This window comes from Hordeum vulgare, chromosome 4H, assembly GCF_904849725.1.
Source record: "Hordeum vulgare subsp. vulgare chromosome 4H, MorexV3_pseudomolecules_assembly, whole genome shotgun sequence".
NCBI classification, from domain to species: domain Eukaryota; kingdom Viridiplantae; phylum Streptophyta; class Magnoliopsida; order Poales; family Poaceae; genus Hordeum; species Hordeum vulgare.
In genome coordinates, this window is record NC_058521.1 from 187955701 (window position 1) to 187973812 (window position 18112).

The following is an 18112-nucleotide window of genomic DNA, read 5'->3' on the forward strand; positions in this document are numbered from 1 at the left end:
TTCCTGTTTGTTTTGGTATTTTAGAAAAAAATCAATAATAAAAAGAAGTCAGGAGGACCCATGAGGGAGGCACAACCCCCCTGGGCGCGTCCTGATAGCTTGTGGGTCCCTCGTGTGCCTCCCGGACTGCGTTTTCTTCCTAGACTCGTTTCTGACCTAGAAAAATTCATTATAAATACTCCCGTGTGTTTTGAAACCGCATCACGAGTTTCTCCTCTCTTCTTGTTTTGAGCTACTTTCCTAATAGATCTAGATCACCATGATAACATCAAGCTCCTCCAAGGACAAGTTCTTCGAGAAGGTCATCAATCCTTACCTCCTGGAGGTGATGAAATACCCTCAAACCATTGAGATGCGTGAGGGGGTGCTTCACATCCTTGATGTACAAGGGTCAAAGAAGGAGGGAAGCGAGAAGGCTAGTCTCGCAGGAGTGGAGCAAGAGATCTTCAAGTGGCAAGGGATGGTGGAGCCTGGGCTCAATGTCGATCACTCCATGATTACGGATTCTATTCACAAGAATAAGAAGGATATCGATGAAATTGTGGACATGATCTTCAAGCTCCATGAAAGGCTCCAAGATCTTCACGCTCAAATTTATGATCCGCAAAACCAAAACTGTGAATATGAATCTCGATTCAAGAGGATGATTAGCTACAAATTTCAGTATTCTAGAGACGACCTCTTCCTACTTCAACGGAGAACCTATGCCATGGAAGATGGAGAAGAAACCTACTACGTCATCACCACCATCGACCAAGAAGGATGTCTCCGTATATGGGTATGGGGACCACCCCTAGCTTGTTCCAAGGTTGGGGGAGGTTCCCCGATATCGTATCATAATCACTTCTATCATTACCATCTATCTTAATTTGATCTTTAGTTATGTCGTGAATTTGACAAACAAAATTTCAGATTTGTTTTGCTTAGGACTTTTGCATTGAGATCTATCTATCCTTGTAACCGAGTGTGATAGTTATATAATAAACATTAGTTGAGTTTGTGTGCTTTACTCTCATGCATATATCATCATAGCATTGAAATAAAATAAATAAAAAGTTCATATGCTAATCCCATGAAGAGTAATGACTTCACACAGAAAAAGTATAAGTGATAAAAGTAGTAGGGAATAAAGAAACATAACATTAGTCATTGATATATTCTATGCACGATTATGATAAAGGAGGAAGATTCACATATAAATACACTATCTTGGATATTTTTTATGTTTGTGAGCCCCCACCAAATATTATATGATGAGGAATTGTTGATGTTGGACATGGAAGACAACATACTGAATATGATAGTTTACAATCATAGAGAAGTTATTTTGTCATGGATCCTCTAACATGGGGTGCTTGCTTTAGATCTTTTGTTAACCAAAATTTCCCGCACTAAGTAAGTTGTCATCGGTGCACCACACAATAAAAAATGCTCCTAAACATGTATGATCTTTTATTATAAGGGAAAATAAGCTTTGTACGATGTTGTGATGGCAAATAAATAATAATGACACATTGCATAATAAAGTTTGCTATCATAAGGGGCAATATAAAGTGACATTCCTTTGCATTAAGAGTTTGCACATTCATCTTAAAAGTGCATGACAACCTCTGCTTCCCTCTCTCAAGGACCTATCTTTTATCTTCATGAATTTACTTTTGTGCAAGAGTTAATAAAGTATATCGTTATTCCAACCTATTAACTCTCTTGTTGGAAAGAATCATGTGTTGTGGATATATATATATATATATATATATATATATTAACACTATTTTGATGCTCAGAATAGTTATTCTGATCTGACACACCCATATAGGGGTCGATGGGAATGTTCCTGAATTCCGAAACGACGCGACAAAAAAAAGGTCCCACCCTAGCAACTTCCCCGATCGTCATCCCCACCTCCAGCAGCTACCTCCCGCCCCAACCTCGATGGGACCTTCTACGGATCTTTCACTGTTTTAACCTTTTTTCTAAACATGAGCACAAAATGAACCAGATTTGAAACCATTTCACGATCTGACCCTTTTAGAAACGCCACAAGCCGTGGCGTTGCTGCCCCACTATGCAACGCCTGTCTACCGTGGCGTTGCAGCCCTACAGTGATACGCCTGTCTACCGTGACGTTTTTTCTTTTTTGCAACACCAGTCTACAGTGGCGTTGCAGACCCACTGTGAAACGCCAACAGTGCTGGCGTTGCTCCCTACAGTGACACGCCTGTCTACCGTGACGTTTTTTCTTTCTTGCAACGTCAGTCTAATGTGGCGTTGCAGGCCGATTGTGAAATGCCAACAGTGCTGGCGTTGCAGACCCACTATGGAACGCAGCGACGACATCCAGCCAGCCCACGGCATGCTGCCAGCAACATGTGTACTGCTGAAGGCGTTTCACTCGTGGCCTGCAACACCATATTAGACTGGCGTTTGAGCGAGTGTGCAACGCCACATTAGACTGGCGTTTCTATGTGCGTCTGTAACGTCACATTAGACTGGCGTTTCTATGTGTGTCTGCAACACCACGAGCTCTGGCGTTTCAAAAAAGGTCAGATCCTGAAATGGTTTTAATCAAAGTTCATTCCGTGAAATACTTTCATCCCATGAGTCAAAATCGTGAAAAAATCCATCTTCTACCCCGCCCCCAAACGATGATGCACCCTCTACCCCGGCCCCAACCGGAGGCATGGCCCCACTACCAACCGGAGTCACTACCTTTGCCTCACCACGCCCCAACCGGAGACGCCGCCGCCTCAAGATCCTACCACCGTCACCGTCGCCACGACCAAAAATCAAGCACCGCGGCCGGATGCTCGTTGCGCCCGAGCGCCGCCACACATGGAACCGGCCAAATCCGGCCAGATCCGATTTCGACCGCCCCTGCCTCCCGTCCACTGTCCCCACGCTGCCCTGGTCTCCCCCACCTTCGCCAGTACCTAGCTACAACACCGGCCATCTCCCGCCAAGGATCCCGCTGTCGACCACCGCCACCCACCGCCCGATACATCGCCGCCTCAGCGGATCCACTCCACTCCTCCGTCTCCTAACGGATGCCCCTGGCTCATCTTGCTCCTCATGTCCTCCCTCACGTTTGCATCAACAAAGATAGGTGGGCCGGTGCAGTCCATTTCGTGCCACAGCAGCCGGTCAACTCTTCCAGAACGCATCTCGAATTGGCCCCAATTTTGCGTGCATGGAGGTGGTGCTGCTCCAGTGAGCTCCTTCATCCCCAACCCGTCCCCTGATTGCGGCCGCTGCACCACACAGGTTCCTACCCATCGTGCGTCCAATATGGTTCTTCACTCTTCACTTCTCTAGTACTTGGTGTGTGCATGCAAAATGTTCACTAAAATGTCTCACTGCACTAGTACGTGTTTTGTGTGTTTGTTTTCCCTTCTAGCTTAGCCCTTGTGCGTGCTAATTGATATAGCTTGGATTGCATGAGTATTTTTCATGTGTGTTCTACACTTTAGGTTCAAGTTGAAACAAAAATTATGTCTTCGAACTGTTCAAGTTCTACTACTAGGTGAGTTAAAAAACGTCATGGAGGACATGATATTTTTTCTAAAATACTTTGAAAACAATTTATGTGCTAGTTTTAAAAAATGAAATGTAACAAATGTCCAAGTGATAAAAGAGCATAGAAACCTCATGTGTGTTCTGTATTTGATAAAAGAGCATGGACAAGGCAAGCTTCAGAACAAACGTCTTCTAACATACCGAATCCGGACATATGTAGTTCTCTGTACCTAAATCTCAATTGAATGTACCAGGAAAGGAATCTACCAACCTTGATAGTTGTTGGGCATTCCACTTGAGGATATTACCTATTATTCTCAGGCTCACAAACCGAAGCACTGAAAATTCTATGAACAATAGAACAGAGAACAACAACAAATCCTATGAATTACCATTTTAGGTACACTCGAACTGAAAATTGTCTAAACTTTTCTCTAGAGAAAAGGTAAAATGCGTTTTGTGTGGATGCATTTTAGGTACACACTTCCACCACGGCCCTCCCCTCGTGCATGCGCCCTTTGGTAGCCATGGATCACAAATGGATGCATGCAGCAACAGGAATCCACGCACCGCCCCTGTGATAGCCTGGCTTATTAGGGATGATAGACTACTCATATCAATAAGGAATTCCTTCTTTTCCGGGAGCACAGTCGAACAGAACTCTCGGGTTAAGCGTGCTCGGCTTGGAGTAGTTATAGGATGGGTGACCGACCGGGAAGTTCATCCCGGGTGCGCATGAGTGAGGACAAAGTGCGCAGAAAAGACTAGTATTGATATGTGGGGCCACTCTAGATCCCGCCAGGAGTAACGACCGCCGGCGGGTGTTTCCGAGGCGTTACAGCCCCGACCAAAACTCTCCGTACCAGCTTATGCACGCTGGCCCGCCCACCGGTTGAACCTCTGCCTTGGACTATGCACATTGCACATAGACCCAGTATCTTGTCGGCTACTACTGCATGCCGCTGCCGGTCTTCATGATGCGTCCGTGAACCTGGTCCGGCTTGAAGATCTCCGCAACGCTGCATATATCCTACTCAGTGCTCTCTCTCTCCCTCTTAACATGAGAAGTTCATGTAAATTGATTGCAAAGGTTCAGGTATATCAAAAATAATAACTATACGAAAATGTCTCACCATATAGGGGAGTTGATGCTCTTCCCGTTTGTGATATAAAGTTCTCACCTAGCTATTTTGCTCTCGGTGGAGGTGATGAATTCTTTTCTATTCAGATGATGTGGAGGTTGAAGTTTTGTGAGATTTTAAGCTTCCCTTTCCATCTACTAGAAGTGCACACTGGTTGTTTGTGTATATGCCTTAAACAAAAAAGTGTGTTTTCCTCCATTGTTTGATCTGCTGATTGGTATTGGGGTGACATGGTTGTAAATCAGTCCTCGATGTTACCATGTATAGATACTGAATGGTAGAAGTTAGTACAACATATCGTCTAAAGAATTGTATGTTCTGTACGAATCAAGAAAATGTAATTGAGATGCCGTATTTCATGGCTGAAGAAGTTTTTTTGGCTTGTATTGTGTGTGTGTTATGTTAGTTGAAGCACTTTAATTATCATGAGAAAACAACAATTACACCAAGTACTAGGGCAATGTGTTAGTCGCAGTGAAGTTCTACCAAGTTGTACGCACAAGTTACGGGTCATTGGTGAAAAAAAGTATTTTGTGTAGAGGTGTGTGTGCCAACACCACAAGTCCGGATGTGGAAAAAGTAATAAAGAGAAACCTAAGAATGTTCGTTGCAACAAGTTCGAGTAAAGGTCAAAGTAAAATAACAAAAATAGTTTACAAAATTTATAGAGAATGGATTTGCCCATTTCTTGAACAAACCTAGATGTTCAAAATAAAATAATGGAGCCATTCAATGTTTACTAAGACCTCGGATACTACTACACAAAATGCATTTCGGATGAGAATGAAAGGATAAAAACTAAAAACTTAAAAGGTTTGTTGAAAGAAGTTCACCAGCTCTGCAATTCGGATGAAAAAGTTTTGCATTTCTCGTAGCTTTTGAACGGTATATTATTGTCCCCATTCCGATAAAGTTTGTAAAAACTACAGCCAAAATACATTTTTAGTTATGTCTAAAACTGACTTAAAACCGTAAGGAATTGGAAACAAAATAATCTACATATAAAATTTTCGCATTTGTTCAAACTTTCGAACGCCATATCATTCGCTCCATTCCGAGAAACCATTGTGGAATTAACGAGAAAACACGAACTCGGTACAACTTCTACCATTTTCTAAGTTATTTTTAAACCGTTCATATTTGGAAGGAACTTTTTATATGAACAGCTGCACATTTTCATAAGCTTTCCAATGCCATATCATTTGCGTCGATTGGACTAGCCGTTTTTAAATTAACCTCGAAATACGAACCCAGTTGTTCGGTTTCAGAACCATTTTTGAATTTCCTCTTTAACCGTAGTGAATTTGAAAAAAAATTCAACGTATGAAATGAGGGGATTTGCAGCAGCTATTAAACGCCATCTCATTTGCTTCATTCCGACAAACGGTTTAGAATTAGGATAAAAATACAATTCATATTTTTTTGTATGAACAAACACGATTTTTGAAACTGCTCTTAAATCGTGATCATTTTGATTAAAAATCTACCTACGCCGTGACCAGGGTGTCCATAGCTTTCAAACGGTATATTGCAAATCCCATTTGGACACTTTTTACGGAAGTTCAACCGTGCACCTCGGGAAGTTCAACTCCTACTGCTCGGGCGAGTCAGCCTAGGATGAGGATAGTTATTCTCATCCCAAGATCAGAATAGTGTTTATATACATATATATTATATATAGTAACATTATTCATCATGCAGGGTGTAAAATAAGTTATTCTTCACCCGAGGTAATTTTATGATTGTTTCATACATAAATTACATATGATATACAAATAGTCACATTCATATTGATTCACAACGTAAAATTTGACATAAAAATCCAAATTATGGGTCACAAGACCTGAAAATTTGTTTTTTATGTACATTTACACTATGATTTTACGTTCATAAATTTACGTAACATAATGTATTTTCTTACGTTTCATTTTTGGTTCTGAAGTAAGATAAAATTTATGGGACGTAAAAATATGATACATTGATATTAAAATAGGATGGGGTATAACTATTCCTCATCCACGGTGACGAATAGCGCGACCCATATATATATATATGTATGTATATATATATATATGTATGTATGTATGTATATATATATATATATATATGTATGTATGTATGTATATATATATATATATATATATATATATATATATATATATATATATATATATATATATATATATATATATATATATATATATATATATATATTTAAGGCTCTAGGTGAAGAACAGTCGAACGACCGAGCCAGTATACGCTGAATCGCACCTCTCCCATCGATAAGATTTGTGCCTGCTCGGGTAAATTTAATTGAGAAAAGATAATACCCACATGTGTGGGCGTTTGTAAACTGCTCACACGCATGGATATGCGTTCGTTTGTGCTTTGCACTAATCTTGGTATTTTTTAGCAGTTTTTTGTGCCACGTAGGTCTAGGTTGGTGTGTTGGCATTTAACCACTATGCCCACACTCCCGTTTCTTTCTCAGCAGGAATCTTTTTTGGTTTTCGGTTTAAACATGTTTTATCTACTACTTAAAAAATTCCAAATAAAAATTTGTTTTCACCATTAAATCCGTCTCGACGAGATCTTCAAAACTAGATCACATGTTGATATGTTTCGATGGATTTTTTCGGCAATAGTTCCATGATGTTACACTGTAGTTGCCATAGTGTTTACACTACAATTGCCATGCCATGTTCTATCTATTTTTTCTTCTAGATTTAAAGCTATCGTTATATTCTCAACTATTTTTACGACAATTTTTATTAATTGACCATGGTAATTTTTAGTAATTAACCACAGAAAATTTAATGCATGGATCATGACAATTTTTAGTAATCCATCACGGCAAATTTAGTTTATAGATCATGGATAGTTTAGAATTTTGACCATGATTGATGATTTTTTCGACCAAAAGTTGCCATGATGTTTAAACTGTAGTTGCCGTAGTGTTTACACTAAAGTTGCCATGACATGTTCTACCTATTTTTTTCTTCTAGATTTAAAGCTACTGTTATATTTTTAACTACTTCTTATTGCAATTTTTATTAATTGACCATGGTAATTTTTTCACCATGGCAATTTTAGTTTATGGTTCATGGCAACTCTAGTTTCTTTATTCCCCATTTTATAATATGTCAAAATTTAGTTTTAAATGTAGAAGAAAAAATAGCTCAAACATATCACGGCAACTTCAGGGTAAACACCATGGCAACTACAGTGCAAAATCATGGCAACTGTTGCTCGAAAAAATTCATCGACATATATTGATATGAGATCTAGTTTTGAAGATCTCGTCGCGATGGATTTAATGGTGAAAACAGATGTTCAATCGGATTTTTCATATACAAGATAAGACATTTTAAAAACTGGAAAATCCAAAAAGAAAACCCACATGCATGCATGCGTTGTGGGCATTAACTGTTTTGTCCACACGCATGCGTGTGGGCTGTTTTCCTTACACACCACACATGACGTGTGGCAACAGCCCTTAACGCCCACACGTGTGGACGTTATCACGACCCATTTACATTTGTCTTCACACCCTAAACGGGTTATTAGACAAATCTTACTTCACCTCTTGTGAGGTAATTTTACCCCTCCCTCCTCCCTCTGTACCGGAATATATGTCGCTGGAGTAGCTAAAGTTCAGCTACTCCAGCGACATATATTTTGGTACGGAGGGAGTAGTCTCGTGGTGGCTTCCATGGGAGAGCCACATCGTTGCCTTCGCTATAGGAAGGGTGACGCCGGTGAGGCTTCGTGATGAGGAAGTGGACTGGCGGATGGAGGCAGAGCTCTTTCCGGTGACAGGGCCTAAGGAGGCTGCCATGGAGAGCCTGCCCCGACGAGGCTGTCGATCGATGGGAGGACGGAGATCTCTCCCGACGAGGAGAGTCACCATCCATGCAACGAGGCATCTCTACGGGATCCCACTTTGGCACCCGAAGTAGCCGGGGATGGGAGCACCTACCATGGGCGAGCAGCCATGTCCGCTTGTTAATACTGACATTATTTGCCTGCATTTCTCCCCCTGATTTGGGGATTTTTTTCTTTTTGGTAGTGATAAGTTGTGGAATTCTCGATCCCCAATTATCTATTTTTTTGGATTTGTTTAATTAGAAGTGTTTGCTGAAATTGTATGAACTAATAACTACAAAAAGGAAATCTGAGTGCCCTTTTCTATCACTTGCTATGACCATATTAATGCAATCAGTATCGCCCACTCTCCATCAACTTATATGAGTATGTGTCTTACTCTCCGATCCAATGTATATATGCTCGAATTATGTGTTTGTTTACTTTTTCTATATAGCAGCTTCTGATCTTGTATGATCTTTTAATATCACTGGCGACTACTCCCACTACAACAGTCATCAACTAGGTGTTCCCATCACAGTTCTTTAGTATTGCCCCCTCTCATTCATTTTACATGAATATGTATTGTTTACTCTCCCATGCCAAGTATATGCTTGAATTAAGCTAGATTCAGTAAGAAAATTGGTTAACTGAATTAGGATGGATTGTGTCCTCCAGTGCAGAGCTGAAACATTATGTATATTACATTTTGGTCTTGTCCCCATATTTTTTTAGGTATAGCTATCCTACAAGCTTAGTACTCGGATGTAATAATTTCTTTTCGCATAGTTTTTATGTTCTTAGTCAGATATCTCATTGTTTTTGTTCATAGATTGTGTTATTTATGGTCTACCTTTACTCGGCATGTAGATGCTAATTTATATTTTTAGGACTATGATGATATATTCATATTACTTTGTGAACATATCATTTTTAATAATAAAAAACTATTGTTTCCATTCTCCATTGATTACCTGGCATGATTGAAGGGAGGAAGAGTGTTTAGTATTGTCATGTACCATGCCCATGTTTCATCAAAAAGCTTGAATTCCCGTGCATGATTGATGTGTGTGTGCGTGCGCGCGGGGTGGGTTGGGGGGCGGCGTACTACTGCATATACGATTTAATAAGCTGCCTTTTTTAGGGGACCGAAAATATATCCTGTTGCCCCCAAATTCAATTATGAATGAATTGTGGCTTCCTTTATTTTTGACTACTACTAGATTTTTTTAGAATCAAGATAGATTGATGGTATGCATCTCCAATACTGTTTGAAATTCCCAGCTACAGACTAGTTTATATGATTTTATTTCTTATGTTTGTTGTAAAATAATGTTTGTACGAATTTTGTCAGGAATGTAAATTATCATGCCAAGCTTTTAAGCACATAATCTTAGAGATTTTTGCTTACTTGTATATGAAGAGGAAAGCAAAAGTTTAAGGTTCCCTTTGTTCTTGTATAATTTGTTCTTTCTGAGCGTTTGCATACTTCTATTTGTTTTTGCTCTGTTTTGTTTTCTGCTTCTCAGTTCAAAAAAGGACAATGCTAATTCCACAGTTCAAACTGTTGCATAAATTTATGATAGTTGTATAACTCTATTGTAGCCAGAAGTTTTAGACTTACAGTATGTATGATATAGTGCAGATATGACTTGTTTCGTCTCTTCTTTAAGATCATTGTACTTTTGTATCTTCTTATGTCATCTTTGCATCCCCATTCTGTTTCAATAGTTATGTAAAACATATGCGTTTTATGAATCTCTTTTTGATGTCATGTTTCAACATGCATGACTTCTTTGTATTTATTGGAGCAAGGAGTTAATGCAGCCTCCTCGTGTTATAGAGGGTGCTCGCACATCTCTTATGCCAGAATGCGGGTATCCTTGATCACAACCACCATGATGTCTCGGTGTCGGGCCAGTCACCCCATCACACTGCTCTCTTGCATCGCATCAGCTGGCTAAGTGATGGCGTCAGTCCTCCAGGGACAATGCAAGGTGCTGGTTTCCTATGAAGTTTCGTTATGCAACACCATTTTACCCCTGTCTTCCTCTTCCAACAAATCAAAAGTAGTCTACGAAAGAATGAAGGCCTTGTGTTGGACATCTCTAAATCTGTTTGAAAAAATTTCTGAAAAATGTGATCCTTTGGAGACGTCTTTCTGCAATTTCCCTCGATTATTCTTAAACCTGGTAGGTATGATGGTATAAACAGACTGATAAGTGTTATGTTAATTATCTGGTACGTGGATGCTCTCTGTCATTGACAATATTTTGGAGTGGTCAATTTACCAAACCAGTGGTTGCCTTCATTGTATACTCTTCTCATCCTTTGCAGCAAGTGATATTGTTTCGGTTGTCGGTTTTTTCTTTGCAAAGAGCTAGTTATATATACTGCTATGTTAGTAGAGAAAAGGCCAAAAAGACATTATACTGATTTTGTCAAGCAAGCATGCAGTTCTTCTGTTAGCCTTTTTTGGGGGTGGGTTCTTCTGTTATCCATGCATGACCATCCGTGATTGTGCGGTATGATAACTCACATTCACACAAGAGATCCACCATGATTTCTTAAGTAGCATAATAAGTGGGATTGTCAAAACAGTGCCATTTTTTACATGACGTAGTAAACATGGACATCAAAACAAAGTCACATTCATTACATGGCGTAGTTCTCAGCACTTCACAAAAATTAGTTGCTCAAAAAATATCATATGCAGCTTCCATTTTATTATTTGTGATGAATGGCAGCTTCCATTTTATTATTTGTGATGAATGGCAGCTTCTGTTCTTTCTTGTATGTGTAAATTTGTATATAAGGCCTTCGTAATCTTACGTTGGCTGCTATGTTAGCCCGCTGGTTAGTGTGATGCAGAGGTAATCTTACGACTCATTAGGTGCTATGGGAAGGTAATCTTAGGACTCATTAGGTACTGTGGGAAGGTAATCTTACAAGGAGGAGGACTGGTTGGTTTTGGCGCACATTCTGAGTGGGGCGAGGAATACCAATTCCTCATCGTGGGTGACGAATAGTCGACCCCCCTATATACATATAGTTGAATGTAGGAGATCATGAACCATTATTGTTGACATTATCCTTGAGGTAAATAAGTTGGGTGGTAAAATAATGAAGCTCTTATCTTCCTATGTGTCCGATGAAAACATTAGCTTCAAAAATATGCAATGAGTGTCAGCAATCATAGAAGACTAAATGATAGTTGAGTATGTGAAGTTGCTAATGTGAAAGCTCTTACATAGACTCTCGTGTGAAATATGATGAATTATGATTTTCTAGATGACTAAGAACATAGTTTGTTCTTTTCCAATAAAGTTTATGATTTATACTTGAATGTTGTGGATATATTGTTACTTGTTTATGAGAAGCTATATGATGAAAATAAAAGCTGTTTCCATGTTAATATTAATGATGCTCTCATGTTCATATTATGTTTTTATCGACACCTCTCTCTTAAATTATGTGGTCATTATTATTGAGTCTGTCTTTTGCTCGAGGACAAACGAGGTCTAAGCTTGGGAGAGTTGATACATCCATTTTGCATCATGAATTCTTATTGATATTTATGATATTCTTGTCAAGTACTCCAAATTCTGATACAATTCTGTTTTTCTTTTTGAATATGCAAGGTACATTGCAAGGAGGGAAATTAAGAGAAACTTGAATTCTAGACCTGAAAACCAAGATAAATGCTGAAAGTTCACTAGACTACAAATGACTTGAAACTTCACGGAGAATTTGTAGGGAATATATAAGAATTATTGGTCCAAAATTATACCAGAGGGGGGCCACCTGCTGGCCACAAGCCAACAGGGTGCATCCCCCCCCCCCCGCGTAAGCGCGCCCTGGTGTCTTGTTGGGCCCGAGGAGGTCTCCCGACCGCCCTCATCCTATATGGTGTGTTTTACCCTAGAAAAAAATCATAAGGATACTTTTGGGATGAAATGGTACCATCTCGAGACGGAAATCTGGATAGGGGCCCTTTCGCTCTCCGACAGAGAGATTCTTCCAGAGAAACTTCTCTCCGAGAGGGGGAAATCGAAGTGATCGTCAACACCAACGCTTCCTCCTTCGTGGGAGTACCAATCTTCATCAACATCTTCACCATCATCATCTCATCTTAAACCCAAGTTCATCTCTTGTTTTTAATCTTTGTCTCAAAATCTTAAATTGGTACGTGTGTGTTACTAGTAGTGTTGATTACATCTTGTAGTTTATGGTAATTGGTTTACTTGGTGAAATATATTATATTTAGATCCTTGATTCCCATTATTATATCTCTGAACTTGAACATGTTCATGAGGTGTGAGTAGTTACTATTGTTCCCGAGGACATAGGAGAAGTCTTCTTATGAGTAACCATGTGAAGTTGGTATTCGTTCGATATTTTAATGATGTTTATGTTGGTTGCTTCTCTTAGGGGTGTCGTGTGAAAATGGACTACATGACACTTCACCATGTTATGGGCCTAAGGGAAGGCATTATGGAGTAATAAGTAGATGATGGGTTGCGAGAGTGACGGAATCTTAAACAACAGTATATGTGTTGCTTCATGAGGGGCTGATTTGGATCCACATGTTTCATACTATGGTTAGATTTATCTTAATTCTTCTTTTATAGATGTGGATTCTTGCGTGAGGGGGTAATGATAAGTGGGTTTCAAGTAATAACAACATCTTAACACTAGTTCACCCACATGTCAAATTATCAAAGTAACGAACGTGAATCAACTCAACATGATGAACATGACAACACAGAAATTCCCATGTGTCCACAGGAACGCTTGCTTCATATAAGAGTACTTTCGGACTTGTCCTTTGCCATAAAAAGGATTGATCTATCTTGATACAAACTTTCTACTATTGTTACTTGTCACTTATTATGAATTATCTTGCTACAAAACTACTTATCACTATTACTCATATCACTTGTAGAGAATACCTTGTTGAAATTGCTTTTGATTTCCTTCTTCTCCTTGTTGGGATCGACACTCTTGCTTATATAAATATCCATCAATATAAGCCATGAAAACTCTAGGATAAGTAGATAACAAAACTATGACATCGATATTTCCAAATAGCATAGTTTGTAGTAAATAATTTAAAAAGGATACTTCTGTATGTACAAAAATTCTGAAAATATAGGAAGTGGAAAATAATTTGTATTACTATACTTTGTAAAAAATTCAGAAACTTTCCACCTTCGTGTAAAATCTCATAATTCGAACACTACAACAAAAGTTTTTGTTTTTATACAACACACATCACACATGCAATTCAAGCATTCTCAAGCAAGTTATTGGAACTTTTTTTATTCAAAAACATGATTATTAATAACATAAAGGAAATTCTAACAAAATAAATGATGCTCTAGGAAGAACACATATCATGTGACGAATAAAAATATAGCTCCAAGTAAGATATACCGATAATGTCGGAGACAAAAGAGGGGATGCCATCTGGGGCATCCCCAAGCTTAGACGCTTCAATATTCGTGGATATTACATCGGGGGTTCCTTTGGTATCCCCAATCTTAGGTTCTTTCTACTCCTTATTTTTCTCATATCGGTATTTCACCCGAAACTTGAAAACTTCAATCACAAAAAACTTAACGGAACTTCGCGAGAGCGGCTAGTGTAATAAAGATAGATCATGCACTTAGGTACTGCCAAGAAAATATTAACAATTGTTCTCACATAATACCTAATGTATTATATCATTACCATAATTTATATCACTCAATATAAGCTATAGAAAAACTAAAACAAGCAAACTATGCATTCAAAACACAATTTGTCGAAAACATAACAACCTATCAAGATCTGAATGAACACCATATTTCCCTTACTCTATCAATTATTAAAAATTAATAAACACATAGAATTTGCATATAAAAGTTGTGTAAAAATGTCATAATTGTTTGACGCTCCAGTAACATCATAGAAATTATGCACTCGATGTAAATGTTTCTGTTTTTGCGCAGAATCAAACAAAAAAGTATCGACACTATCCCAAATATTTTGCTTGGAACCTTACTAAAATAAAAGATAAAAAACATGATTAACACAGTATATTAATCATGTGAACACAAAAAACAAAAATTAAAAGTGTTGGGTTGTCTCCCAACAAGCGCTTTTCTTTTATGCCTTTTAGCTAGGCATGATGATTTTAATGATGCTCACATAAAAGTAAAGAATTGAAGTCTAACCCACTTCCCATTCATAGGGATTTTGTGAGAAAACAATTTACGGGTGAAATAATTAACTAGCATAGGAATGGAGAACGAGCATGACTTCAAAACTTTGAACACATAAGAGGAAACTTGATATTATAGCAATACCTACAACCATATGTTCCTCCCTCATAATAGTTTTCAGTAGAACCATGAAGGAATTCAACAATATAACTATCACATAAAGCATTATTTTCATGATCCACAATCTTAGAATTTTCATTACTCACCACATAAGCAATTTTCTTCTTATTCAGAATAGTGTTGGGAGGAAACTCAACAAAATAACTATCATGTGATACTTGATTGACATAAACAAATTGAACATTAAAAGCATGATCAAAAGTTTCATGCTTATTATTACTCTTTATATCGTACATGTTATCACAATAATCATCAAAAATATCAACTTTTTTATCATAGTCAACTGAAACCTCTTCCAAAATAGCGGACCCATCACTAAATAAAGTCATGACCTCTCCAAATTGACTTTTATCATTATGAAAAGATTCAACACCCTCCAAAATAGTGGGATCATTAGTACCTAGAGTTTAGACTCTTCCAATCCCATATTCATGAATATAATCATCGTAAGTAGGAGGCATGCTTTCATCATAATAAATTTGATCGTCAAAACTTGGGGGACTAAAAATATCATCTTCATCAAACATAGCATCCGCAAGCTTGTGGCTTTGCATATCATTAGCATCATGGATACTAAAAGAATTCATACTAATAACATTACTATAATGATCATCATTCAATTATTTCACATTCATCATTTTTATAAATTATTCCTCTAAAAACTGAGCACAATTTTCCGAACCATCATTTTTACAAAAGACATTAAAAAGGCGAAGCAATTGAGGCAACCTAAATTCCTTTTTTTGTAGTTTTCTTGTATAAAACCAAACTAGTGAAAAACAAGAAATTAAATGATTTAATTGCTAGATCTAAAGTTATACCTTGCATTCACCTCGCATACAACGGCGACAGAAAAGAGCTTGGTGTCTACTACACATCTTTATTCTTATAGACTCTATTGGGCCTCCAAGCGCAGAGTTTTGTAGGACAATATCAATTTTCTATCAAGTGGATGACCTAAGGTTTACCAATCTGTGGGAGGTGTAGGATGAAGACGGTCTATCTCAAAGAACCTTGCAATCAAATATAAGAAATCTCTAGTGTCCCCAACACACCCAATAAAATGACAAATTTTATAGGTGCACTAATTCGATGAAGAGATGGTGATACAAGTGTAGTATGGATAGTAGAAATAGATTTTCATAATCTGAATTAACAAAAACACAAAGGTAGAAAATGGTAAACAACAAGCAAAACGTTATATAAATGCTTGAAAGTAGGGCGGGTCCATACTTTCACTAGTGCAATCTCTGAACAATCCTAACATAATAGAATGATACGATGATCCGTCAATGTGCAACTAAGAATCACTCCAAAGTTTATATATAGTGGAGAACATGAGATGAAATTGTTATTCGTAGTAGAACCACCTCAAAGTTACCCTTTCTGATCAATCTATTGAGCTATTCCTATAGGTGTCACAAACAGCTCTAGAGTTCGTAGTAAAATAACACCAATGATACATATCAATCAAACCTAATGTCACCTACATACTCCAATGTCACCATGAGTATCCGTGGGTTAATTATTCAACATACATCAAACAATTTGAGATTCATCATATTCAACTCAACACAAATGACTTCCAAGAGTACCCAAAGATTTCTATCGGAGAAAGTAGGACAAGAACGTGTATCAACCCCTATGCATAGATTAACCCATTGTCACCACAAAAATATGAAGTTGAGTACCAAGACATACATCAAGTGATTTCATATCCAATATTCAATTTGACATAACAAAATCTCAAAGGAAAATATTTAATTCATCAGAAAAAGAGAGAAAGGGAAGAACACCATATGATTCAACTATATTAACAAGGCATGTGATACATTAATATCATGACATATCAAGAACATGAGAGAGAGACCAAACACATAGCAACTAGTGCATACCCTCAGCCCCGAGGGTGAACTGAACCATCCTCATCATGGACATCACCGTGATGATGAAGATGGCCACTGGTGATGATTTCCCCCTCTAGTAGGGTACTGGAAAGGCTCCAGATGGGTTTCTCTGAGATATAGAGAGTGGCAGCGATGGAGTGGAAGTTCTAGGTTAATTTTTGGGGGTTTATGGATTCATATGAATTTTCAGCTTTGGAATCACGTTTAGTGGAGCCACGTGGGCCCCACAAGCTAATAGGGAGCACCCTGTTGGCTTGTGGCCCACAGGTGGATCCTCTCCCGTGGTTCTTCACTCTGGTATTTCTCTATTGTCCAGAAATATTTGTCAAAAAGTTTCGGGCTATTCTGAGAACTTTTATTTTCTGCAAAAAAAACACCATGGTAACTCTACTGAAAAAATGTCAGTCTAGGTTAGTTCTAATTAAATCAAATAAATTGCATCAAAACCATATACAAGTATTGTAAACATAGGTAAATATGGCATGAATACTTCATATATTATTGATATGTTGAAGATGTATCACTCTCCTTTTGGAAGGGGTCGTGGACTCATTTGAGAAGTGTGCGGGTCTTCCACAATTGTAACAATTTCGGTCATGACTTGAAGAACACTTTTCATTATATCTTGAGTTGGAGCTTCTTTCCTTTCCTCTATTCTTGTAGAACTTGTTGAACTTATTGACCATGAGGGTTATATTTGTTGGGGAATGTTGCATGGGAAACAAAAAAAATTCCTACGCACATACAAGATCTATCCATGGTGATGACCATATAAGAGAGGAGAGATTGAATCTACATACCCTTGTAGATTTATAAGCTGAAGAGTTCAAGAACGTGGTTGATGTAGTGCTACATCTTCGTGATCCCATCATGAACAGTCCTGCGCACTCCCGATCAAGTGCCGAACGGACGACACCTCCGCATTCAACACACGTACAGCTCGGTGACACCTTCACCTCCTTGATCCAGCGAGTGATGGTGAAGTAGCAGCCTAAGTCCTCCGACAGCACCATGGCATGGTGAGGTGTTGGTAGTGATAACTCAGCAGAGCTTCGCAGTCCGGTATATGGAGAAGAGAAACTACGAGGCAGAGGAAGAGCAGCGCCGTGGCAAGTTGTCGTGTGGCTGCCCTCTCTCTACCTCTCTATATATAGAGGGAAGGGAGAGGAGAGGGCGCCCTAGGGTTTCCTCTAGGGGTCTGCCGCCAAGGGGGCGATGGCTAGGGTTGGTGGCCCCTCCACATGGGTGCCGTTCCACCCAAGTTCGGCTAGCGACGCCCTAGGAGGAGGCATCCTCCCCT

General features: G+C 38.7%; 1 long non-coding RNA gene across 1 annotated transcript; it reads left to right on the forward strand.

Moving 5' to 3' along the window:
* The first annotated feature begins 2649 nt into the window (after positions 1 to 2649).
* LOC123448356 lies at positions 2650 to 10896 on the forward strand. The gene is made up of 2 exons (XR_006631704.1): positions 2650 to 3261; positions 10363 to 10896. It is a non-coding gene; the product is annotated as an uncharacterized LOC123448356 (long non-coding RNA).
* Positions 10897 to 18112: the final 7216 nt, after the last annotated feature.